We start from the raw sequence: 27,500 nt of genomic DNA on the forward strand, positions 1-27,500 counted from the left end.
GGTGGGGCCAAAATAGTTATGGATACAGACAAATATAATGAAATGGTTCTAACATTATTAACTAATAGGAATATGTATGAGTCTGTTACACTCTTGGATATTTATAAGTTAATTCAGTACATAGATAGAATGTTGATTGACTGTCTTTCTAATAATTATCACCTTGGAAGTTTATAGATTCTGTTTAGTGGAAACACCATTGATTCCACTATTTCAGGCCCTCCCCAAAATACACAAAAGATTTGTTTAACCCACCGCTCAGACCTATTCTTTCTGGGCAAGGCTGGGTAACTGAAGTGTTATCAATTTTTGTAGAAAAACATTTACAGACAGCCTTAGAGAAATATGCAATAGTTCTAAATGATACCAAACAGTTTTCAAAGGAATTATATGATGTCTATTCACATATGGAGTTACGAGATGACTATATGTTTGTTACACTAGATATTAATTCCTTATTTACCATCATTCCTAATGATTTAGGGCTAGACTTTATGAAAGAGTTTTTGATAAAAATAGTATGTACTGCACTGATAAGATACATTTACTGTGCTTATTTGTAGAAACTATTCTAGAGAATAATGTCTTTACGTTCTCTAATAAATATTACCGTGAAAAAACTGGAGTAGCAATGGGTACCCCCGCGCCAACAGCTATGCTAATGCTGTTTTGCCACAGTGGGAAAATAGCTGTGTATTTACTGATAATGTGTATACCCCCTTCATTAAGTTTTACCACAGATTTGTGGATAATTTATTTATTTTGTGAATGGGCAATTATGACCAACTACAAGCATTTGTAGAATATTTACATACTACTATGACATTTCTTAAGTTTTCTTTGAATGGCTCTGATAGTGAGATAGACTTTTTAGATATACAGCTTAGTAAGGATAATTTAAATAAGATTGATACTACTATATTCAGGAAGAAATGTCACCCAACCAATATTCTACACCAAAACAGCTTACGCCCACCGCATATCTACAAAAATATAACTAAGGGCCAGGCAATGCGGCTCTCACATCTTATTAATAATAGACACGCCTTTAATGATGACATCAATATGATGCAGAAGGAGCTGATGGAAAGGGGTTATAGTGCTAAGGAGTTAAATTACCAAGTTTGTTAGGTAAAAGAATTAAGGGAAAACACAGCCACTCCATATTATTAAGGACATATTGATAAATATGCATCACATAATAGGGTTGGGTTTACGCAGAAGTACTCAAGATCTGCTTGATTTATTCGAGTAATATTAGAGTCATTTGTAACATTATTAGTAAGAATTGACATATTTTACAGACAGATAAAGATGCCAGTTACATAATAGGACAGACACCATTCTTTTGTTTTAAAAATAAATGATCTTTGAAAATAATTTTATGTTATAAAAATAGGGAACATAATGAAATTGATGGAGTATCTTTGGCACACACTATGCCTTGTAGCAGTTGTAAATTTTGCTCCCTGATTGATAGTAATAATGTTTTCTTACATCCAATTACACAGAGACCTTATAAGTTTAAAATAAGAGCAACTTGTAGATCCAAACATCTACTATATTTAGCCCAGAGTTCAATGAGTAATACATTTTATGTGGGTAAGAGTAATCGAACGTTGATGGAAAGGGTGCGAGAACACGTCAGGGACATTAGACAAGCTAGTCCTAGAAGCTCTTTAGCTAAACATGTAATGGATACTTCAAGAGACCATCTCTGGGATTCAGCAAGCTCTGCACGGTGTGCAGCAATAGTGCAAGAGCTGCTGCACGCAATATGGCTGACGAGCGATCCAGGAACGAGCTCCCGGGACATGCATGAGTGGTCCTACACAATTCCTCCACAGACATCATTGCTGCATGCTAATTACCCCATTTGCTGGTGAAAACCATGCAAATTAGTTGAATTAGCAATCCAGGAAGCAGGCAGGTGTTTGTGCAGGAATAGTGTAACCTGCAGAAATGTATTCAGTCACTAACTGAATACATTTCTACAAACTACAAAATGGAGGCATGACAGCTCCAAAGAAAGCATGTATTCAATGTAGTATGCATGCCAATGGCCAAATATTATGGCCATTGGCATGGGAAATAGTTGCAAAATTATAAAAAATAACTTTTATTTTTTTTTTGTCCAATTTCAGTCATTTAAGCATAGGGTGACGGTGCGCAAACGGAATCGGCCCGAAAATAAGAAACAAAGTTTAAACCCAAATCAGCATTTTGCCACGATAGTCAATGGCATGCATAAGACAACAATACCAGAGAATAGTGGATGCTAAGGGGGAAGGCTCAGCGTGAGTGTGGTAACTAGGAATTAGCATTCTGTTTTATGCAAATGACGGGATTTATACTGAATCACAGATTTCCTCTCAGTGTTAGCTTGCACCCAACTGTGTAGGTGCAGCAACACCATGGTATAAACATAAGAGTTAGATGACCTCATAAGGGGGAGTGTCATGCATGCTGTTAGCTTGCTGGAGCTATATGGCCCGTGTTTGCCCCTAGCTAAGCACAGCTAAGGAAGGGGGTGTGTCTGAGGCTGCCTAGCAGTGTTTACATTGCCTAAACAGGTGCGCGTGCCGCACACCAGGTGTTAAACCCACAAAAAAAATAACAGGAAATAGCAGCTCTGTTCACATCTGAGCACTGGGTATGCGCGGCGAACCTCTGGGCTTAAACAGGAAGGGAATGGGAAGGGAAAACAGCAGTAGGAAGGCAATCAAGGAGAACTAGCATAGCTGGCAGGTGAAATGTATCTGAGTCAGCCAATCACACATGCAGCAGGCCAGCCCAGCACACTACTATAAACTATGCAAACACCTTTCACTCTGTTTTTTTCCCCAAAACTCTACACCAGCGGTGTACACAGATGGGGAAATTTTACCTGACAAAACTAACAAAATGATAGGAGCTGCTGTCGCTCTCATACATCAATATGTGGAAGAGGCTGAGGGTGGTGAGAATGAGAATGCTGATGACCAACCCACAGTGAGGAGAAGGAGAAGAGTGTACAGACCCAGGGTAACCTACCAGGGGCTGCATGAGCTGGAGACAGTGGAGCACTATAGCATAGACAGGGACATCCTACAGCAAACTGTTGAGCTGTGCCGGCCATGCCAGTGGATACCAAGGTATGTGTAAGCTTAAGAATATTAGCCACAGGTACCTTCCAAAGGCCATCTGGAGATATCATGGGGATCTCACAGGCATCAAAATCCAGGGTACTCCACCAGTTCCTGGATGCCATATCAGCACATGCCGGTGAGCACATATATTTCCTCAACACCCATGAGGCATTGACCAGCAATATGCATCTCTTCCACCAAATAGCAGAATACCCTGAGGTAGTGGGTGCTATAGACTGCATGCACATACACATCAAACCACCACCCGGTGAGTGGGGAAGGGTCTACATAAGCCGCAAGGGCTTCTCCTCCATCAACTGCCAGGTCGTGTGTGATGCCCAGGGCATTATCTTGAATGTGTGTTCTGGCAGCCCTGGAAGCTATCACGACTCCCACATCTGACATATGACACAGCTGTACCAGAGATTTACCAGTGGGGACATCCCATATGGCCACCTAGTGGGGGATGCTGGTTATGCACTGGAGTCGTGGCTGATGACACCCATCAGAAATGCACACACACCCGAACAAGAACTCCATAATGAGGCACACACACAAACCAGAATCATAATAGAGTGTATGTTTGAGATGCTCAAGTCACGGTTCTGGTGCCTGGACATATCTGGTGGAGCCTTGCAGTACTGTCCAGCTACATGTACACAAATTTTCATTGTATGTGCCATGCTACACAATATGATCCTGCGGAAACAGCTGCAGCAGGAACAGCACAGAGCAGGGCCACACAGTCCCCCACCATTGCCAAGGCCAGCACAGGCACAGAGGGACTCAGAGGAGGAACAACCTGAGCCTGCCCATGTAGGCAGAAGGAGGCATGCCCAGTATGCCCAGGCTTTGGCAAAGAGGCAACGCATAGCACATACACTAACACAGTAGGGACCCAGGGAATGACACCTCTCTCTGACTCGCACATACAGTAAAAGGGATGCTAAACCTGACACTACCTGTGCTTTACCACGTATAGGGAGTGCACTATGTGCATCTGACATAGTCAGCCCTCCAGCGCCATCCTCAATACTGGCACAGCCACTAGTTAAGTCACTCTTCCTATCAATTGCTTAATGAAGTAGTATGTTTTGCTAGTTGTATCTATAGTATGGATGTGAGCATGCAAGGGAATTGGGTGGCTGAATGGGATGGCAGCAGATAGTGGACACCTATATGGGCAACATGAAATCCATAACAAATACTGGTGTCTACAAAGTAGGCAGTACTAGACAAGGTGACAAATCCCACTGCAGTATATGTGGTGACCCAAATGTGTGTCCATAGGATACACACATCCATGTCAGCGAGACTCACATACCAAACACCAGCCTCAGCCAGCAGGACAGGTGTAGATGACCATAAAGAAAGGCTGTGCTAAGGCCTCCAATTGATGGCAATGGTGAACAGCCCCCCTCCAGATGTACACAGACAGACTACAATAGGTCTGGCAGTTATATGCTAGTTCTGAAGGGTAAGAAGTCTGAAACTGAAGTGTCGGTCAATAAAACCTAAGATTTGTACTCTACTGATATGCCTCTAGTCTGCATGATAGGTCAGAATACAAAATGAAATGGAAGCCAACAGAGTATCTGAAATACCAGTACAGTCCTAGCAAATCTTTACAGTTGTCAGGTGTGCCCCCCCCCCCACAATGCTATGCAGAAATGCAGTAACATGTACATGTGGGTTTAATAGTGGATCACAGATTACCTGAGCTGGCCCAATTTACAGGATAGATTGTTGCATGTGTACCATATGCATAGGTCTGTGTGTTAGGTTGTTGTGTGTTCTATATTGGGTGGAAGTGGTCAGCATGTAGGCATGGAGGATTGTGTCTCGGTGGCCTATGGCCAGTACTGTTGATGACAGGGCCATGTTCTGACAACTGCAGTGCCAACCACAATTCATCCCAGCAATACCCAATTCAGCAGTCATCCATACTCACTGTTCAGATGTCAATATCTGTCACCATCTGGAAGATGGACATGCCATGAATGTGGGCCCAGACATACAGACAGTACACAGGTGGAAGTACCCTAGACAGAGTACATAAAATGTAACTGTCAACTGCACACACCTTTGGAATTGTACATACAGGTTAGCAGCACATTAGTTGTCTGAGTAGTATGGAATACTGATGTAGTCTGGCCAATCACTGGCAGACCACAAAAGGCACAGTTATGAAGTAATGAGAGACTGCCTATGTCCCTGCACAAGGTATCATAAGGGGAATGTCTCAGGTATATCTGTGAGTCAGCTACAAGAAGCTTCCATATCACACATGCACTCAGCTCACCCCACCATCATCCACAGGTTTATCACAGGTCATATCCCTGCTGTTGGGAATGAGTACAGTATGACCCCACTTCTCTATGGAATACCCACAGAATGCAGCATGCTGAAGAAGTGTCCCATGCAGGTGTGTCCCTAGCTGTAAGCAGCATGCTGCCAGCATCCAGACCAATGGATTAATATGGACAGGAACTATTGCCAGTAACACCTCGCACACTTACCCTGTCACCCCAGGGGAATCCAGTGGCTTACAGCCTAGGAATGTAGGAGTGACAGAATGCACTGGCCTGCATCACTACCAAATGCCCTACAGTCCTCTTTCGAAGGCCTGTGCCTCACCCCTCACCTGTACTGCCAGTGTATGTTATCTAATGAGGGCCCAACTAACAACATAACACTGTCCACAGAACACAAATGCAAGGCCATGTTGACAAATCCCAGTAGTAGGCCCACCATATCCTACTGCATGAACTGTGGACCAACCCATTAGCTTGACAAGCCTTATCTGCAAAGCCATGGAGAGGATCATAATGGATCTCATAAATAAAGACATAGGGAATTTGCAGACTTTGGATCCAACCCAGTTTGGCTTTGTCAAAGGCAGATCATGCCTTTTAAACTTGGTTGACTGTTTCGAAACAGTCACCAAGGCCATTGACGAGGGAAAGGCAGTCCATACAGCCTACCTAGACCTGGCAAAGGCTTTCGATACAATACATTACAAGATGGGTTGCAAAATGGCTGAGTGATAGAACCCACAGGGTCAGAGTTGCTGGCGCCATGTCAGACTCAAAGCCTGTCACAAGTGGTGTCCCACAGGGCTCAGTCCTGGGCGCACTCTTGTTTGGCATCTACTTTTCTGAAGTGCAAGCAAATACAGGAGGGTTATGGCTGACAAAGTTTGCAGATGACTGCAAACTGGGCGCCGTAGTCAAAAACACATCTGACACAGATATCCTTCAGAAGGGTCTCACAGAAATGAACAACTGGTGCCAGAGCCATGGCCTAAAGTTAAATGCCAAGAAATGCATAGTCATACCCTTCGGGAAAAGCAAGGTTACCCCTAGCTACCATATAGGTGGCAATCCTCTGATCACAGAAGAAGTTATCAGGGACCTGGGGACCCAGGTTGACAGTAGCCTTTCATTCGACACTCATATTGCTAAAGTAGTTAGGAAGACCTTCTACATTGCCCACCTTATCATGAAGGGATTCACATCTAGATCAAGGGAGGTCATAGTCTCCCTATACTCATCACTCATCAGACCAATGATTGAGTACAATGCCCCATTCGGAATGTATCTGACCCGACACTTGCAGCAGTTGGAGAGGCCACAAAAGTTCCTCACCAAAAGGATAAAGGGTCTCAAAATCTGTCTTATGCTGCCCGACTGAAAGAACTCCAGCTATATTCAGTTGCTTACCGCTTGCTCAGAGGTGACCTGTGCCTGACATACAAGGCCATGTCAAACCCAGATTTGATGAACATGCTTCATCTCAAAAATCTAGATCCCTCAGAGCCACAAGGGCGGAGACTTAAACCTCAACACGGTTATTAATAGGGCGTGCTGGAGGATAGATTCATCACCCAAAGACTCCCTATGCTGTGGAACAAAATCCCGGTATATGTGAGGCAGAGCACCTCGCTGGCCTTGTTCAAGAGGAATCTTGACCAATGGATGGGAGATCGCAGATACACCCCAGGGGTTACCTCAGTGTCACTGCTCGACAGAGGCACAGCAAAATAATGGGCATAGTTTCTCCAAACTAAAGGGGTGGCATAAGCCATAAAACTATGGGCTAGGCTTGTAAATGCCCTCGGGCAGATAGCCTAGTATGAACCTATGAACCTATGAACCTATGAACCCCTAAATACTGCTGGGATGATGGGACAACTATTGGGATACTTCTCAGATATCGCTCGCATAATGTTAGGAAGAGGATAGAATAACAGAGTGGGGGGTGTAGAAGCATGGACACCATGGAGTGTGTGAAGTCTGAAACTCTGATTTGTGCCCATACCACCCATGCCTGCAAATCCAGTAATGGGTGGCTACAAACCTGCTCGTAAACCTCAGTGTGAAGGGGAACTGACCAGATATATGAGCCCTGCCTCTGGGTAACCTGGGTGAATCTGTACAGCTGACAGGTATGGCCACAGCAGGATATGGTCTTTATGTGATGTAGATAGATGTACAAGCAGGGGATCCTCAGCTACCACAGTACCAAGGTGCTGGACCATTTGCACAGACCCATGAGCAAGTGTCTGCAGCTACCCCTCCAGAATGGCATGAGTGTGCAAAAATATGTAGGCTGCAGACTACAATACTGGACACAGCTTCATTCATCTTGTATTTCCCAGGAAATAACTGCGAGCAAATAAGTATATCTGTCAGTAGCTGATGACATAATATATTACAGTGTAAAACAGTACGTATGTCTGAATATCTTTGCTACCACCAACCATATAACACAAGCAGCACAGACACAATACATACAGTATCCCACTATCGTTTGTGCATTGTGACTCCATATTGTCAACCTATCTACAGATATCCTGCAGAAACAGGTCACTAGCTGTAGGTGTAGAACACCAAATCCTGGACTGGAGTACAACCTAGCTGGAATGGATTCACACACTCAATACAGAAGGTCATACTGGGCATGCTCCTACACTTAGAGAAATTAAGCCCATGTCTGACAGGTGGACTATACATATCTGTCAGTCGCAGATGTCTGTGCACACACACCACACTGCACACCATTCATGCTTTGCACACACATTGGATAGGAATACTCACACATATCCAAGGCCAATACACTATAATAGGTCAAACATACACACACACAGATGTGGGGATTAGAGAGAGAGGCAGACAGTGACAGAGAGATTTCCGTCATGAGGCCTGTCCCACCCACCACACATCCAATTGACCAATATCACATGATGTGCCAATGTCAATCACTGTAGACATTGCTTTTGGTAGCCCTCAGCCCTATAGTGTCTGTGGTGTGAGTGATAACTGTGTAACATGATAGTACAAATCAGTATTCACCTAGCATTTGTATACCAAGTCTTGTCAAATGTAAAGTTGTGTGTGACTGAGTGTTGTGTTTGTGTGTTTCCAGAGGAATGGTTTATGGCCCATTCACACACACTGCACTTCACATTGCCCATGTTAGCACTCCTGCTGATGTCAGTCACCTTGAAATAACCCTCTGGCCAAGTCTCAGCCCCATAAGTTCCATGGTGTTTATGATAACTGCATAATGCTATAGTGTAACATACTAGTTAGGTAGGAGTTCTAATCCCAGACATGGCAACTGTGAAACCGTGTGTGTGTGTGTGTGTGTGTGTGTGTGTGTGTGTGTGTGTGTGTGTGTGTGTGTGTGTGTGTGTGTGTGTGTGTGTGTGGTGATGAATGATTTTGAGGTAATTTTCAGTCACTACACCTCCCATTGCCCTACTTTAGCAAGCCTGCTGATGTCAGTCACCTTGAAATACCCATTTGGACAAGGGCTAGCCCCCATAAGCTCTGTGGCACTTGTGATAACTGCGTAATGCTATTGTGTAACACACTAGTTAAGTTGGAGTTCTAATCCCAGACATGGCAACTGTGAAACTCTGTGTGTGGAGATGAATGATTTTGAGGCCATTCACAATCACTACACCTCCAATTGTCCTACTTTAGCAAGCCTGCTGATGTCAGCCACCTTGATATACCCCTATGGACAAGAGCCAGCCCCATAACCTCTGCGGTGCTTGCAATAACTGGGAAATGCTATGGTGTAACATGCTAGTTAGGTAGGAGTTCTAATCCCAGACAACTGTGGAACTGTGTGTGTTTGTGTGAGAGAGTGTGGCTGTCTTTGATAATACCTGATATTATGGACATTTACACTTACTACTCTCCCCTTACCCCTCCTTTAGCACTGCTGCTGATGTTAGTCACCTTCAAAGATACCTGTGGAGAGCTCTCCAGTATCTAAGCTCCATGGTGTGTGCCATAAATGCGGAACAATGTAGTAGCAGTAGCTACATAGTTATGGGTTTGAGTCTCATCTGTGGCAAGTGTTTATGTGTGTACCTCAAAGATTCTTGCCCCATTTACACCCAGTACACATCTCAGAGCCTGACTTTAGCAGTCCTACAGATATCATCCACCTTAGAAGTACCTGTTGCCAACCCTAAACCATGTCAGGTCAGTGGTGCATGGGGTAAACATGTAACATAATGGTCCCTAAAGATTGTTAGATAAAGGTTTGAACCTCACCCCTGGCAAATGTAAATGTTTGTTTAGGGTAAAATTATTTTTGGGATCTCTCACCCACTACATCACCCATTGCCAGTATTTACAAGGGCTGGTGATGTTCCTCACCTTAGAAATACCTTGGGACAACATCCATCCTATCTGTGACACGTGCGATAAATGTGGTACACTATAATAGCAATACATAGCTAGGTAGGGGTTTGACTCTCAGTACTGGCAAATTTGTGTGTGTGTGTGTGTGTGTGTGTGTGTGTGTGTGTGTGTGTGTGTGTGTGTGTGTGTGTGTGTGTGTGTGTGTGTGCGTGTGTGTGTGCATGTGCATGCGTGCGTGCGTGTGCGCGTGTGTGTGTGTGTGTGTGTGTGTGTGTGTGTGTGTGTGTGTGTGTGTGTGTGTGTGTGTCTGTCATCTGTATCCTGTGTGGAGGTTGCAGTGATTGTGTAATAACAGTATCCATTGTGGGGTGGGTTCTGCTAAATTATTATGTTGAGGACCTATATGTCACAATGTCCACCTTACAAGGACAACAGATGTCAAACACCAGAGAGGCTGGTGTAGACAATCCATAGCCCTACATGTGACATTATGGATTTGTGAACAATATAGGCAACCCTTCTATTACTCAGAGAACACTCTCCACCCATGTGTCATACACAAACACACTTGGCTAGGCAACAACCACTATATTGGTAGTTCTCTGCATGTTGCCTCACAGATAGTAACCATGGTGTGATTGCAGTGGACTACATGCCTGCTGACCACAACAGTGCCACTGACATCAGAAAGTACTGTGATGCATTACATCTCCTGACTGAGTGTGTGTTATCTAGAAAGTAAAAGGACATGGCACCCTGTTCCATTCCCGCAGTAGGAAAATAAATGCTTACAGTGGCCCTTTTGCTATGTTCCTCACTGGATGTCTGCAATAACTGTAGAGTCTGCAAATGTAAACCACAAAGGGAATAGCATGCCTTATAAAACAGACACCACTAACTCCACTGAATACCTGTATCATGCTGTCAGTGTAGGTGCAAGCATGACCTCAGGTCCATAGCCAGGTCTCACCAAATAAGGTCAGGAATGCTACATTGGAAGATAACAATCTGTCCACACAACATGCCCCAGAGACCTCAAGTACACTTCCACATGTCAAAAAACATGTGTGTGGGACATGTGCACTACCCAGATACTGTCCATGTTATGGAATATAGATCATATACATGGGAAGCAGTGCAGCACACTCAATACAGAAGGTCATACTGGGCATGCTCCTACACTTAGAGAAATTAAGCCCATGTCTGACAGGTGGACTATACATATCTGTCAGTCGCAGATGTCTGTGCACACACACCACACTGCACACCATTCATGCTTTGCACACACATTGGATAGGAATACTCACACATATCCAAGGCCAATACGCTATAATAGATCAAACATACACACACAGAGATGTGGGGATTAGAGAGAGAGGCAGACAGTGACAGAGAGATTTCCGTCATGAGGCCTGTCCCACCCACCACACATCCAATTGACCAATATCACATGATGTGCCAATGTCAATCACTGTAGACATTGCTTTTGGTAGCCCTCAGCCCTATAGTGTCTGTGGTGTGAGTGATAACTGTGTAACATGATAGTACAAATCAGTATTCACCTAGCATTTGTATACCAATTTTTGTCAAATGTAAAGTTGTGTGTGACTGAGTGTTGTGTTTGTTTGTTTCCAGAGGAATGGTTTATGGCCCATTCACACACACTGCACTTCACATTGCCCATGTTAGCACTCCTGCTGATGTCAGTCACCTTGAAATAACCCTCTGGCCAAGTCTCAGCCCCATAAGTTCCATGGTGTTTATGATAACTGCGTAATGCTATAGTGTAACATACTAGTTAGGTAGGAGTTCTAATCCCAGACATGGCAACTGTGAAACCGTGTGTGTGTGTGTGTGTGTGTGTGTGTGTGTGTGTGTGTGTGTGTGTGTATGTGTATGGTGATGAATGATTTTGAGGTCATTTGCAGTCACTACACCTCCCATTGCCCTACTTTAGCAAGCCTGCTGATGTCAGTCACCTTGAAATACCCCTTTGGACAAGGGCTAGCCCCCATAAGCTCTGTGGCACTTGTGATAACTGCGTAATGCTATAGTGTAACACACTAGTTAAGTTGGAGTTCTAATCCCAGACATGGCAACTGTGAAACTCTGTGTGTGGAGATGAATGATTTTGAGGCCATTCACAATCACTACACCTCCAATTGTCCTACTTTAGCAAGCCTGCTGATGTCAGCCACCTTGATATACCCCTATGGACAAGAGCCAGCCCCATAACCTCTGCGGTGCTTGCAATAACTGGGAAATGCTATGGTGTAACATGCTAGTTAGGTAGGAGTTCTAATCCCAGACAACTGTGGAACTGTGTGTGTTTGTGTGAGAGAGTGTGGCTGTCTTTGATAATACCTGATATTATGGACATTTACACTTACTACTCTCCCCTTACCCCTCCTTTAGCACTGCTGCTGATGTTAGTCACCTTCAAAGATACCTGTGGAGAGCTCTCCAGTATCTAAGCTCCATGGTGTGTGCCATAAATGCGGAACAATGTAGTAGCAGTAGCTACATAGTTATGGGTTTGAGTCTCATCTGTGGCAAGTGTTTATGTGTGTACCTCAAAGATTCTTGCCCCATTTACACCCAGTACACATCTCAGAGCCTGACTTTAGCAGTCCTACAGATATCATCCACCTTAGAAGTACCTGTTGCCAACCCTAAACCATGTCAGGTCAGTGGTGCATGGGGTAAACATGTAACATAATGGTCCCTAAAGATTGTTAGATAAAGGTTTGAACCTCACCCCTGGCAAATGTAAATGTTTGTTTAGGGTAAAATTATTTTTGGGATCTCTCACCCACTACATCACCCATTGCCAGTATTTACAAGGGCTGGTGATGTTCCTCACCTTAGAAATACCTTGGGACAACATCCATCCTATCTGTGACACGTGCGATAAATGTAGTACACTATAATAGCAATACATAGCTAGGTAGGGGCTTGACTCTCAGTACTGGCAAATTTGTGTGTGCGTGTGTGTGTGTGTGTGTGTGTGTGTGTGTGTGTGTGTGTGTGTGTGTGTGTGTGTGTGTGTGCGTGCGTGCATGTGTGCGTGCGTGCGTGTGCGTGTGCGTGTGTGTGTGTGTGTGTGTGTGTGTGTGTGTGTGTGTGTGTGTGTGTGTGTGTGTGTCTGTCATCTGTATCCTGTGTGGAGGTTGCAGTGATTGTGTAATAACAGTATCCATTGTGGGGTGGGTTTTGCTAAATTATTATGTTGAGGATCTATATGTCACAATGTCCACCTTACAAGGACAACAGATGTCAAACACCAGAGAGGCTGGTGTAGACAATCCATAGCCCTACATGTGACATTATGGATTTGTGAACAATATAGGCAACCCTTCTATTACTCAGAGAACACTCTCCACCCATGTGTCATACACAAACACACTTGGCTAGGCAACAACCACTATATTGGTAGTTCTCTGCATGTTGCCTCACAGATAGTAACCATGGTGTTATTGCAGTGGGCTACATGCCTGCTGACCACAACAGTGCCACTGACATCAGAAAGTACTGTGATGCATTACATCTCCTGACTGAGTGTGTGTTATCCAGAAAGTAAAAGGACATGGCACCCTGTTCCATTCCCGCAGTAGGAAAATAAATGCTTACAGTGGCCCTTTTGCTATGTTCCTCACTGGATGTCTGCAACAACTGTAGAGTCTGCAAATGTAAACCACAAAGGGAATAGCATGCCTTATAAAACAGACACCACTAACTCCACTGAATACCTGTATCATGCTGTCAGTGTAGGTGCAAGCATGACCTCAGGTCCATAGCCAGGTCTCACCAAATAAGGTCAGGAATGCTACATTGGAAGATAACAATCTGTCCACACAACATGCCCCAGAGACCTCAAGTACACTTCCACATGTCAAAAAACATGTGTGTGGGACATGTGCACTACCCAGATACTGTCCATGTTATGGAATATAGATCATATACATGGGAAGCAGTGCACATCACTGGCCACCCATAATAGTAACTCAAATGAGTGGATGGTGAATACAATACCCATCCCTGGGGACCACTCCAGGGACTACACCCCTGAGCCACATTGGAGATTATTGGGTATTCCCTTTGACTTGCCTTGTACAGCCTTCAGGCCCATTCACCTACTACTCACCTGTGAAGCAATGAACCTATGCATCTCAGTACTGGCAAATGTGTGTGTGTGTGTGTGTGTGTGTGTGTGTGTGTGTGTGTGTGTGTGTGTGTGTGTGTGTGTGGAGATTAATGATTTTGAAGCCATTCACACTCACTACACCTCTCATTGCTCTGCTTTAACACGTCTGCTGATGTCATTCACCTTGAAATATCCCTTTCGCCATGTTTCAGCCATATAATCTCTGTGGCACTTGTGATAACTGTGTAATACTGTAGTGTAGCAAACTGGTTAGGCAGGAGCTCTAATCCTGAACCTGCCAACTGTGATAATGTATGTCTTTCCCTGAGAGAGTGTGCGTGTGAGTATGTGTCTTCGTTGACACCTGGTTTTGTGTCTTCGTTGACACCTGGTTTTGTGGACATTCACATTTACTACACCTCCTTTACCCCTCCTTTAGCACTGTTGCTGATGTTACTCACCTTCAAAGATACCTTTGGACAGCTCTCTAACATGTAAGCTCTGTGGCATGTGCTATAACTGTGTAACACTGTAATAGCAATACATAGTCAGGTAAGTGTTTGAAGCTCAGTACTGGTAAGTGTGTGTTTGTGTATGTGTCATCAGTATCCTGTGTTGGGGTTGGGGTGATTGTGCAATGACAGAATCCATTGCATTGTGGCTTTTGCTACATCATTATATTGAGGAACTATATGTCCCAATGTCCACATTACAAGGCCAGCAGCTTTCAAACAATGTAGAGTTTGTTGTAGACAATCCTCAGCCATAAATGTGTACAGCCATGTGCAATTACTATCTGACAGTATGGATTAGTAAACAATATAGGCAACCATTATAATACTCAGATACCACTCTCCACCCACGGATCATACACAAACATGCTTGGCTCTTACTCTCTTACTCCCTTCCTTTCTTACTTTGTCTCTGCCCCCCCCCCTCTGGTGGATGTGGAAAAGTACATCTGTTTTGCATAGGCAGCAGTTTGAGTTTTGTAAGTAACGCTTATGATCAGCTGATGGCCTGTGCACAAATTGCAGTCCCCCAATTACTAATTGCATGTGGAACAGCTGTGGTATCATTCCTATAGCCAATTGCATGGAAACACACTACTATAACTAAGCACTTCATGTGGGTGGTGGCCCTTCTCCTTCACTGTGAGCAGGACTTCATGTGGGTGACGGACAAAAAGCATCACAGAGGGTAGTTGGAAATACCTGTTACAACATACATTGTGGAGACAGGCCAACAAACAGGAGGGGGATGTTCCAGACATGGGGACAGAATGCAAATATTGCTGTTCTACATTTGAAGTAATGTTGGTTTAACAGGGTTTGTGTAATATGGCTGTTCTACATGATTTAAAGTCTGGCATGACAGTGTTATGTGGTTGAGGAAACTCTCACCTGTAGGGCTATCTGCAGATTGGTCAGAGTTTAGAGTCTTACATCTGGTGTATTATTCACACATTTCCTATCTTTAAAAATGCAGTAGCATACTCTGATGATTGCAGTCAGTACATGTGAGTTACTGACTTCATATCCCTCGGAAGAAATATGTTACAACAAACCCTGTTACACCTGGAATTTTCTCAGTTTATCTCAGCAATATGTCAATATTGGCCCTGTGTTTGTGCCTCTGTCCCCCAAGTCTGTCACCCTTTGTCCATATGTCATGCAGTAAGAGGTGCATATGTACAGTATATCATTATTTACTGACATCATACCTGATAACAAGCCAGTGAGATATCAGACTGCTAGACTTGTTATGTAAAGTAAGGCCTTATATCTGAAGAAAAAAACTAGAAATTTGGTTGTAGTCTGAGTTTGAGGTCTGTGTACTTATGGTCATTGTGGACAGAGTGTATATTGTGAATATGTTGCTTGGCCTGTGTACAGACTGTGATAGATGTCATTGTCCATGGTCCTGTTCTAGCTGACGTTGCATGCTGCTCCAGTTTACAGTACACTATCAGCGTATATGTTTGTAGGGCCAGACTGAGGCATGTCCCATACCATAGTAAGGCATAAGACTACGCTGTGCATTAGGCCAGTATATGTAGGGTTAGTGTGTGAGTGGCACATATGAGGATGGCTTTGTTCATGCAATCCATATACTGTGCTATTAATTAGGCTTACCATAATGTGACTGTGTTCAGATTGGTTGTGGGTATGCACTTTTACACAGGTGTCTGTTACTCCGTGCTGTTACATGCCTGTAGTTCCTCTATATTTGCAAGTACATGTGTATTCCCCCCATAAGAAACTTGGGTCAGTGTTGTGCCAGTCTGCCTGTAGTTTGCACAGACCTTTGTGACATGCCTAGCAGCTCAGTGTATTTACCTAGTCTATTTACTAAGGAGTTCTGTGTATACCTCTGGACTGACCAAATTGTGTCAGACTGTCCACGTTTATTGGTCATACCTCTGCTGTATTCCACAGGATCATTACTGTGATTTGTGTGGTACTTCACTATGATGATTTTATGATGTCTGCTAACTGATAGTGTACATGTCAGTATCAGAAGTGACTTCCTACATATGTCTGTTGACACAACCCCTGTTACTGTAGCAACAAGTAACAGGCTCTGTGGAACCTAGTCGGACTTTCCCGGTCAACAAATATTAAATAAAAATAAATAAAATAAATAAACATTCTACATTTATTCCTGCAATACTGACATTACATCCCCTTGCACTAAGAGCTTGTGACTACTGGTGCTGAGGTACGTTTTATATATATATATATATATATATATATATATCCACACACACACACACACACATGTATATATATATATATATATATATATATATACACACACACACACAGACACATATATATATATATATATATATATATATATATATATATATATATATATATATATATTATATATATATATATATATATATATATATATATATATATATATATATATATATATATATATATATATATACATATATATATATATATATATATATATATATATATATACACACACACACACACACACACACACACACACACACACACACACACACACACACACACGTATATATATATATATATATATATATATATATATATATATATATATATATATATATATATATATATATATATATATATACATATACATAGGAATACATGGATATGGTCGAAGACAACATCCCCGACCATTACATACTCTGAACTTAAATGTCATGGCCCCAAAGATGGCTGTGCTGGTGGGCTGAGCAGGAGGAGCAGGCTGACCCCCTAAATGCGCCACACAGCCTTCAAGCTGGTGTAGCAGATCTCCAAATTCCCTTCAGAGCTCGCTATGCACCAATCCCCTGACCTGACTTCAGGTGACAGGATCCTGTCCATGCCTGCTCCCAGGGGGACGAGCCCCATCCCCTGAGGCGGTTCCACCTGAAGGTGGTGCAGGACCATCAGATGAGGAGGTTCCAGGGTGGGTCCCAGATGTGCTGGGGCCCAGTGCTATGGCCATATGAAGTAGGAGAGGTGGGTCTGATAGGACCGGCCTTCCCAAACGTGCTATGGTGTTCCAGTTTTAAAACATATGTGGGTTAGTAATAGTCAACACATTCCAGGAGTAGTTATAACAGCATGCATAGATATTCCCATTAACCCAAAACACCAGATTTGGAACAGTTGCATAGCAAGCAGAACACATGCATAGATGGAACCACAGTGGCCATTACAATGGCATGTAGGGTACGTTGACAACAGACCACCAATGATAGCATTTCAACATGGAACATTAATAGAAACACATTTCAATATTTATTGAACAATACGACATATGTCCCAACAGTATGTTTGGTGTAAACATATCCATTGATTTGTGTATTTACATTATTGCTGCAGATATGGTGGGGAGAGAGAGATGTCAATTTACAACTTATATATCCTTGTATTACTCACAACATTAATGATTATTGCTCTAATCCTTAATGTATAGGTATTATTACAATACCCTATGGCCTTGGTATGGGCAGTGGTATGTTTGTACACAGTGTATACCTCAACTGTTTTATAGCTAAATTCTACATCTCTTACCTGGTAGACCTGTGGAGGGAATGCTTTTTAACACTATCTGACCTGACCTCTACAAATATTCCCAGATTCTGAGTTAATAGTATGCACATACCTCTCAATCTCTTAATGCACACACTCTGGACAAAGCTTAACAACATCGGGGTACAAATAGGGACATATTTTTAATATTGCTCTCATAAACTTGGAGAGTTGCTAGAGTGACAGAATTTGTTTTAATATACATTTTCTGAAGGTTTTGTGGTCTGAAAATCAAATGTATGTCATTATTTAGTGACTACATTTCTGAGATCATCTCACTGATTTGCCAGGGGGACAGAGGAAAAGGCAGAAAATATGAGCCAATTATCTGGACATTCTGAAAAAATGTGTACAGTTGAGAAGTATGATTATGCATACAGCTTACTACCACTCACAGGATTCGAACCATGGCTGTGTCTGCTAAAAATACGATTTAAGTTTCATCGAAGTGTGCTATTTGGATATCGGTATATATCTCTTCAGTGTTTTCTGTCTAAGTCTCACTTGGTTGTGCAGTCTGATCTTGTACTTACAACAGTCTTATACAGACATTCCTAGACATTTTTTTTATGTAGCACAGTGTGGGTAACAGTGGTTAACACAGCATTACTGTTCAGAGACTGCAACAATAAATGCCATACAATACCAGAGTAAACACAACCAGTCCAGGATTTAGAGCTTTATTGCCAGGCAGTTACAGTTTTATTTAAATATGACATATATGGGACTATTACTGTCATATTGTCTGGTTTATTCAGTACAGCCCATACACAGTTTTTATACTGCCAGGTGACTTTCTACTACTTTATATTTATTTGATATGAATACTACAAGCAGGATTGTTACTCACCAGCCTCTCAACACAGCCTTTGCAACCTGCTAGCATGGTCTTTCTGATTTATAGCCCACTCAGCTACAGCTGTAAGGGAAATAGAAAAATATTTAGGCATACCTATCCATCATATACACAGGCTGGACATTAGTAAACAGTTATTAGTATGAGTACTTACACACTGCAGGGACATTACCCTCTGCCTTGCTTCTTGGACCCACTCATCCAAGAGCTCCCTTTTTCTCTGCTTCAAGTCGGCATAGTGGTGTTGGACCTGCTCACCAGTCCAAGGGATACCAGTGGCACTGGTGAGATCATTGTCGAGATGGTCCCAGGCTTTCGCTTTATATTGGGAGCCTTGGTACTGGCCTGCAGCAGTCTCTCATCGTGGTTATGTACCAGGAGTCCTACCATGACCTTGGATTCCTGTACGCCCCAGCGCTGTGCATGGAAATGCAGCATAGCACTGGACTTCCATGCGCAGTGCTGGGGCATACAGTGAAGCACATGGAAGCACATGCCCTCACCAACTTTTGCCATACTGCCTACAATTGGAAGCTGCAACCAGTTATGAGCTGTATTCCTGCCTGTGGGATTTAAATACGTCCAATTTCCAGCCCTTTGCTGTGATTGGACAGTTTTGAATATGCTGAGCTAAGCTACGGGCAAACCTGCTTAGCTAAGGTTGGCAGTGCTTAAAAAGACAGGTTCAGCACTGCTTATTGATGGGCAAATCCACTTAACTGGGCTACACGTTGCTTAGCAGTCATATTTACACAATGCTTACACCTGGTAAGCAAAGCTGTGGAATGCTTAGCATTGCTTATTTTTCATTTCACAGACTATCTGCTGTATGGCATTGATTCATCATTCATTGCATACTGTAAATGTGTTTACTGTCCCTGGCATCCTCCAGTGTGCTTTCATTACATTTATTCATGTGTGACTATACTGTATGGGGCACTTGTGTTTATATGGGGGTTTCACAACTTTATTAAACTGTCACCTAACATCTGGACCTAATGCATTACTCTGGTTAACAAATATATGCTATTTAGTAGCTAATAATAAAAACAAATGTTTATGTACTGCTTTCATATGTAAAATGCAAATTGGTTACAGTGGGGATTGAACCGGGAATGGCTGCTTGCAAAGCATACGCTCTAAGCACTACACTATTGCAGTACTGCTTATGTTGGATGTCTCTTGCTATTTAACTTATTGTGCTGTTTAAGCTGAAGTAAGCATAGCTGAGCAATGGGCACACCTGTGCAGCTACACTTAAACTTTATTGCATGTTTAAAAAAAAAATACTTCTTGTGTTTTTTTACTTGTACCCTTTAGAATATCCCTGCTAATGCTGAACCTGTTATTCTATCAATGTTCTGCTTTGTGGGACAATTGTCCCTTTTGGCTTTGTTTACATTCCTTACTCTGATGAGTTGGGAGGTGTGCGCTATGTGCTTATGCTAAGTGTGTTATTCTAACAACTTTTGTTTTGGTAGGGACGATTGTCCCTTATGGCTTTGACCAGATTTGTTATCTTGACGGGTTGGGGGTGTTATGAGCAATCTCTCTCATTTTAAATTGCCAAAAAGCAATTCTGGAGTGCAGGGAGTGTGTGTATTGTGGGACCTCTGCTCTCAGACATACCCCCTGCATTTGTACACAGAACAATGTCCATTTTAGAGCATGGCACTGTGCCTTCATAAATATGCATGGCGTGCGGCTGTGTTGAACAGGAACGGTCCCTGCTGTGCAGAAATAACTTATTCCTGCACGGCTGATTGCTGAATTCCAGGGTATATGTTTAAATTCAGAGTGATAGAACTTGTTAAAGAGAATGGACGTTTAGGGGACATTAGAAATGTCACAGAAGATAAAGAACTGTTTTGGATATTGAATTTACAGGCTGATATAGAGGGGGCGCCTGAAAGATAAGGTTTCCTTAAGACCTAACTTAAAGAGCAGGAAGCTTAGAATGTGATTCATTCATTTTATTGTGTCGTGGGATTTTACTTACTTTCATTATCATGTGATTTCAACTTTTAAATGTGATTGGGTTTTTGATATATAAATTGGTTGTATATTCAGTTTTGGTATATGGTCTGATGAAGTGGAATAATTTCTACGAAAGCACTTACCTTGTTTTATTAGTTTTATTAACGTGCTCTGCTGTTTGTCAACATGTTTCTTTTTTACTAAGCTCAAACTATGTCAGTGTTTACAACATGTGCATCTGTAGTCACTACAACTGGATTTGTACTGCCCTCACTTCAGGCCAGCTTGTGGACATCAGTGCAACTTACAGTTGTGAATGTAATATATGTGCACTCACTTGTGAGTGCTTGCACACACACACACACACACACTCACACACACACACACACACACACACACACACACACACACACACACACACACAAAATTAACTGCAGTTCCTCACTCTTGGAAAAACTGCATATTTGGTGCTTTATAACCTAAATGACTATACTTAAGTTTATCTTTTGCTGGCATTTCATGCATCAGAAAAGGCACCCTCTTTCTCAGTAAAAATAACACTATTTGCACCGTGGGCAATATAAAATATTAGACAATCTGTCAAAGTGTTCCTACTTTTGTTAGTGTAATCTCTTTGGTAGGGCCAGTAATAATATAATTCCTTTTTACTCAAAATATTGTATTAAATTCACTCAGTAACTATACTGACTAACTGCCATAGTACTTTCAAATAGGATAATGCTATTCAAATATGTTTTTTTCTTTTGTGGTATTCCCAATATTATTACAAGTTTTTTTTTTCTACTCAAAAATAAATTGTTCAGTGTAATAAGATCTTACTAACAATGGCAAATATGGGACAGTGTCCACAAGCAGTACAGTGGTCTTCATGTGTTTTCCTTTGTGGAATTCTATACACCTTAGCACAAAGTCACTAAATAATGACGTGTTTGAGTTTCTGACTTTATATTCTTCAGGAAATACATGCTAACACAAATCCAGTTATTCTAGCAACTTTCTAAGTTTATAAGAGCAGTATTTAAACTCTGTCCCTATTTTGAGCCTTTGTCCCCCCATTATTTCAGGCTTTGCCTAGATTTCTTGTGTTAAGAGGTTGAGAGGTATGGTTGCAACTCAAGCTCCACCCCCCACCTTCCAAACACACACACACATTTCAGCCATAAAGAAAACAGTTTCACTAAGTAATGGCCTTGTTCACATGGTACATTATTCTCATGCATAGTAGGGCTGTTACTTCCCCTAAACACGTTTGAATTCTTATGTCAACACAAGCCTCCACCTTTAGTATAAATTCATTCAATAACAGCAACATCTGATTGTGGTTTGTTCTTAAAACAGTATAAGGGTATTAGGATTTGTCCATGGTTAGAATTCCTTATTTGAATGCAAGTTTTATATTCCCCTAACTAATGAATCCCTAAAAGTAGATTGGTAGTCTGAGTAACAGCAATGTACGTCTGTGGTTCCTGTATTTTTTATCTCTGTTGATTCTTTATATCGCAGCACAACTCCTTCTCTATCAGTCACATCTGAAAGCAATTCCCTCAGGAGCAACAATGCATGTGTGACTCAGTATTCTGACAATGCAATGCAGTTAGTTTTCCTTTCCCCTGATGACCTACCGTTTATAACAAGCCCACTTTTTCTGCTAGCAAACAATGGTATAAATTCACTTGGTGGGAACAATGCCTGACTACTGCAATGTTTTCAAGCAGTGTGATTCTATTAAGATTTATTTTTATAGGATCATAGGTGAGTATTAGGCTAGCTGCCCTCACAGGTCATTTTAAGTCTAGTCAGTTTCCTTTTTTTGACTGAATTAACTTATCACATTTTGTTAGAGACTAGCCTTAACCACTCCATTGTCAATAATTAGATATTACCCCTACTGAGAATAACTGGGATCATCTATAGATAATTTGAGTGGGCCCGTGGATGGGCTGAAGCATTTAGGAGCTGCCTCTGTCCATAAGCAGTATGGGAGCAGTTCTGGGGTAAATTTTCTGTTCCCCGTGCATAGATCCAAGCTGCATTTGAATATGGATAGGACTGAACTCTGTTTTATGTGAATGGGGATTCTGTTCCAGAGCAGTGGTATCCTCTGCAAGATACACCTGTCCCTCCAAACCTTTCTATTGATTTTGCAGAAGAGGTTCAGATCCCTACACTGAGTATGTCTAATGCTGTTTGACTTGCAGTAAAGTTATTAGTATCCAGTTGGAAATGCCTTGTGTGCCAGACAGAGGTCCCTTAGCAGTCTGTAGAATATCAAATATAGTACAGGGCTTTCAGTAGGTCCAAATAGGATATGTTGTTTAGGTCTCATATCTTCTTAGTAAGGCATCTCTGTGGGCATTCCAGTTGTTGCATGTGTCTAGACAGATGCATGACAAAGGGGGCATTATATTCAATGATTGTCATAATGGTGGCTGAGTAAAGGGGGGCAATGACATTCCTAGATCTAGACACAGTCCCTTTGTTTATAAGCTGTGCAATATACAATTACTTTCTTACAACAATGGACACATGTTGGTCAAAAGTTAGGACATTGTCCACATATGCCCCCAAATCCTGAACAACTGGGTCAGCTCTTAGAGGTGTATAGTTAATGTGGTATTTCACTTGGATAGATGACATCCAAAATGATACAATAATGCTTTTTTGGTCATTTAGCTTCAGTCCATTTTTCGAGATGGAATCCCCTATATAATTATAAGTTACATTCCCACTGACAAATACATCCCCTAAGGGTAGAATGGTAGTCCTAGTGAGGGTAGAATGGTAGTCTTAGTGAGGGTAGAATGGTAGTCCTAGTGAGGGTACAATGGTAGTCCGAGTGAGGGTAGAATGGTAGTCCTAGTGAGTGTAGAATGGTCGTCCTAGTGAGGGTAAAATGGTAGTCCTAGTAATATTTGCTTTTTTAATGCACTTCTCTGCATATTAGAACAAAGTTCTTTTTCCAGTTAGAAATAGCGATACAATTAACTCAGTAATAGCAATGTCTTCCTTGTTTGGCTTTGTTGATAATGTAGCTATTTCATTCCTGTGTGTCATTTCATTCAATACCATCACTTTTGCCACTCATCACTACTGCTATAAATTTATTCAGTAAAAGCAATTTTTAAATGCTATAGTGTAATGTTTATTATACAAATGTGTGTCTATAATGAATTATGTATGTGGAATTACAGACAGAAAGCTTAAAAACACTCCATGGCAACAGTATGATGCTGTACAAGGGTCCTCAATCTCCTCACCAGCCTTGTACTTGGATCACAATTATTCCACTGGAGGTCCTGTACTTGGCTCACAGTTATCCCAGGTGAGGCCCCGTACAGGAATCACATTTACTTAACAGGTGGCCAAGGCAGGTCTAGCAGACCCAGTGAGCAAGTAGAGGAACTAATGGCAGCAAAACAATAGTTCCCTCCACCTTCACAGCTCGCAATGTAGTCTTTCCCTTCCCATTGTTTCGAGACAAGAACAGTCCACCCTTCTATACCTCACAGACTTACTGAATTACTGGTAAACTTTACCCCCTTTTCCTCCCCCACTCAGTAGGGCATAGCTTAATCCTGCATATTTTTGTTTATTAAAGAAATTCACTTGGCAAGATCAGAAGTGACGTATGAAGTCGCTGCTCCATCAAGTAACATGCAGATCCGTAAAGACTGATCTGCATCAGCAGTTTTGTGCCCAGAAATGGAATCAGTCTGAGCTGTATGTCTGCTGCCTCACAAAGCACCCTACACACTAGTTGAGGTTTTTAAGCAGGCTGTCTCCGAAGTACAATATCTGATAGTGCAAGTCTTGGCACCTAAAAATAAAATGAGATTCATATAGAATAGCAGTGAGTTCTGAAACTCACTGCTACACTTTTCCTGTCAGAAGGCTTTACTATCCTGTACCCACAAAATGGGGTCTGTGTCCCACACAACTGTCCCTTATATATCCATTGTTCAAGATCCTTGTCCATCAGAGTACACAGAATAACCTGAGATACCACAGTCTCACAGTTAATATATATCCCCCAGGTACAATTGCAGTTACACAGTTCTGAAGATCTGAATTGCTTGTTTCAAGTGTTCAACAGATGATATTTCATGCTTTATAAGGGTTTTAGGGGGAGCACTGAAGAGGTACCTTACCACAGAAATATTGAGATCCCTTAACATTGTCTGTTTATGATTAGTCTATTTAAGTTATTTAAAATACTCTTTAACAACATTATGTGTTTATTATACTTTTCAATCTTCTAAAAATATATGCATTCTCATACATTGACCTCTGGTACAAAATTTTATTTCTGGTATAGAAAAGACGTAGTAGTGCCAGACCTATCATGCAAAAGGCTAAAGCCGCAGCCATGAGTGTCAAGAAACCCTCTAAGAGCTGTGACCTAGGTGCTGGAGGAGCTATTGAGGGGGAGGGAAGTGACCAGCTGATGCCTGCTTGTTTACTCCATGGGAAGAAGACAACGTGGCCTCCTGTATGACTAGATTGCACTGGTGGCAGGAATGCAGTATGTAGCAGTCAGATTAAGATGTCCGTATCCACAGCAAGCTATGCACAGCACATATTTGCATTAGACAAATATATGGGAGCATACATTTATCATAAATCAGTTCTGCAAGAGTCCCTATACGTCAGGCTGCTTTGGGAATCAGCAGATAGGCCAAGGAAAAACATAACCACCATCTTTGGCTGCCTGGATGACAGTATCCTTAAAGCTCAGCTCTCATCCCTAGCTACAGTTAGTGAGGCGACAGCACATTAATTTTCATTCAGGTGATGATGCAGCCCATTACATCATGTGGAGTGCAGCAATCTGAAGGTAATGGGGAATCAACAGACAACTTAATGGTAGAGGAAGCCTGATAATCAACAGGCATGAGGGAGAAAGTAAACAACAAAAAAGGAAAAAGGTGTACTTTGTCTCCTGCAGCCATCACTTTTCACCTCCTCAAAGCAAAAGACTCACATACATATGTATGTGCAAGCTGTATGTTAGGCATTGTTGGTTGTCTGATATAAAGTACTCCTAATAATGCAACTTCCTCCCTGTTCCCACATCTGTGGGATACAAAAGACTGCCACTGGATGGAACATCATTCACAGTAATGATTGTCCATGTTGTTTATCCAAGTAATAAAGAAAAAACTGCTCCTTTGTTTTTAGTTTGAAGAATGCAAGCACATAGGGACAGTACTTCACAGTATGGTACAAATCCTACCCTAACTATGTATGTTAAGCGCTGTTAAAAAAAGTTAAATTAATAGAATATACGTGCATGTACACACGCTCAGACGAACACCAGCTCCTGCTTAAGAAAATGTTGTGTGTCACAGAACATAGCTGAGTACATTTTCTTTTAAATTTGTTGGACCAGCAGCTAGCAGTCCTGATAAACTGCTCCACTGCCCAATTTTTCAGCTTCTTCAGTGCTTAATAATCACAGTTGTACTCACAGTGTGTGCAGGATGCTTATGTTAATTTTAGCATCATTAGACACATAAGTGGACGTTTGTGAATTAAACAGTTTGTGCTGTTTCCAACAACACTGATGAATACTTAAAATAAAGCAAGCAATTACAGCCATGCCTTGTAGTTTGTACATTTGTAAGCACAGTATAGTAAATACAGCTGCATTCAGAACTCCAGCTGAAGAACACTCGCAATGAATTATCTATTATAAAGCAATTAAATAACCTCAGGCCCTTACTTCAGTGTGCAAGCAGAAAGCTCCAGGTTACTATCATTTTTTGTATTCTGTTTTCCATGATTGCCCCTACAAACAATAAAACATGCATTATACTAATATGTACATAGCTCCATAATCTGCACTAGCTAAATGTAATGGGTACATTTTATAAGGCCTACAGGAAATTTGCTTAAAAACTATCATCATAACAGCAAATACAAAACCATTGTATGGTTAAAAACAGAACTGTAATAGCCATAGGCCAGCAGAGCAGAGATGATGTCCCAATGTCTTAATAATGTTAACAGGAACAGCATTTCAGACTAAAATACAAAGCATGGTGTGTTTATTAGCAAATATTACATTCTGTTGGAGTTAGTTTCACCTATGCACACTGATCTTTAACCACTCTCTCTATATTTTATTATTCAAACTGCAGTTATTAACATGGCATATGCTGTGACTGTATGAGCTGCTTGTGAACAGATGCCCTAAACAAGAAGATATGTAACGGAGTAGGACATCTGTGAGTCATCTGACATTGGTGGAATGTAAACCAGGATAAACTACATGTTGTACATAGATGCCAGACATACTCAAACTGAAGCCCAACTACGTGGCATAGAACAGTAAAGGCCTGACAATGACCTAGACAACCAGAGTCCAAAAAGTGAAAGGACATGGCAGAGGAGGGTGAGAGTGAGTAGCTGGCCAGAACTGGGGATGTGAGTTTGGAGATTTTAAGGCAATAAAGACAACCATCATAAGCATGAGTGTGTGTGTGTGTGTGTGTGTGTGTGTGTGTGTGTGTGTGTGTGTGTGTGTGTGTGTGTGTGTGTGTGTGTGTAAGCATGCATATGCATGGGGAGGGTGTGAAATGCCTTCCAGTGATGGATATGCTCACAATTACTACCAAGGGAGGGATT

Source organism: Protopterus annectens, chromosome 8.part0 (genome assembly GCF_019279795.1).
Source record: "Protopterus annectens isolate FY-2018-M chromosome 8.part0, PAN1.0, whole genome shotgun sequence".
Taxonomy (NCBI): Eukaryota; Metazoa; Chordata; order Ceratodontiformes; family Protopteridae; genus Protopterus; species Protopterus annectens.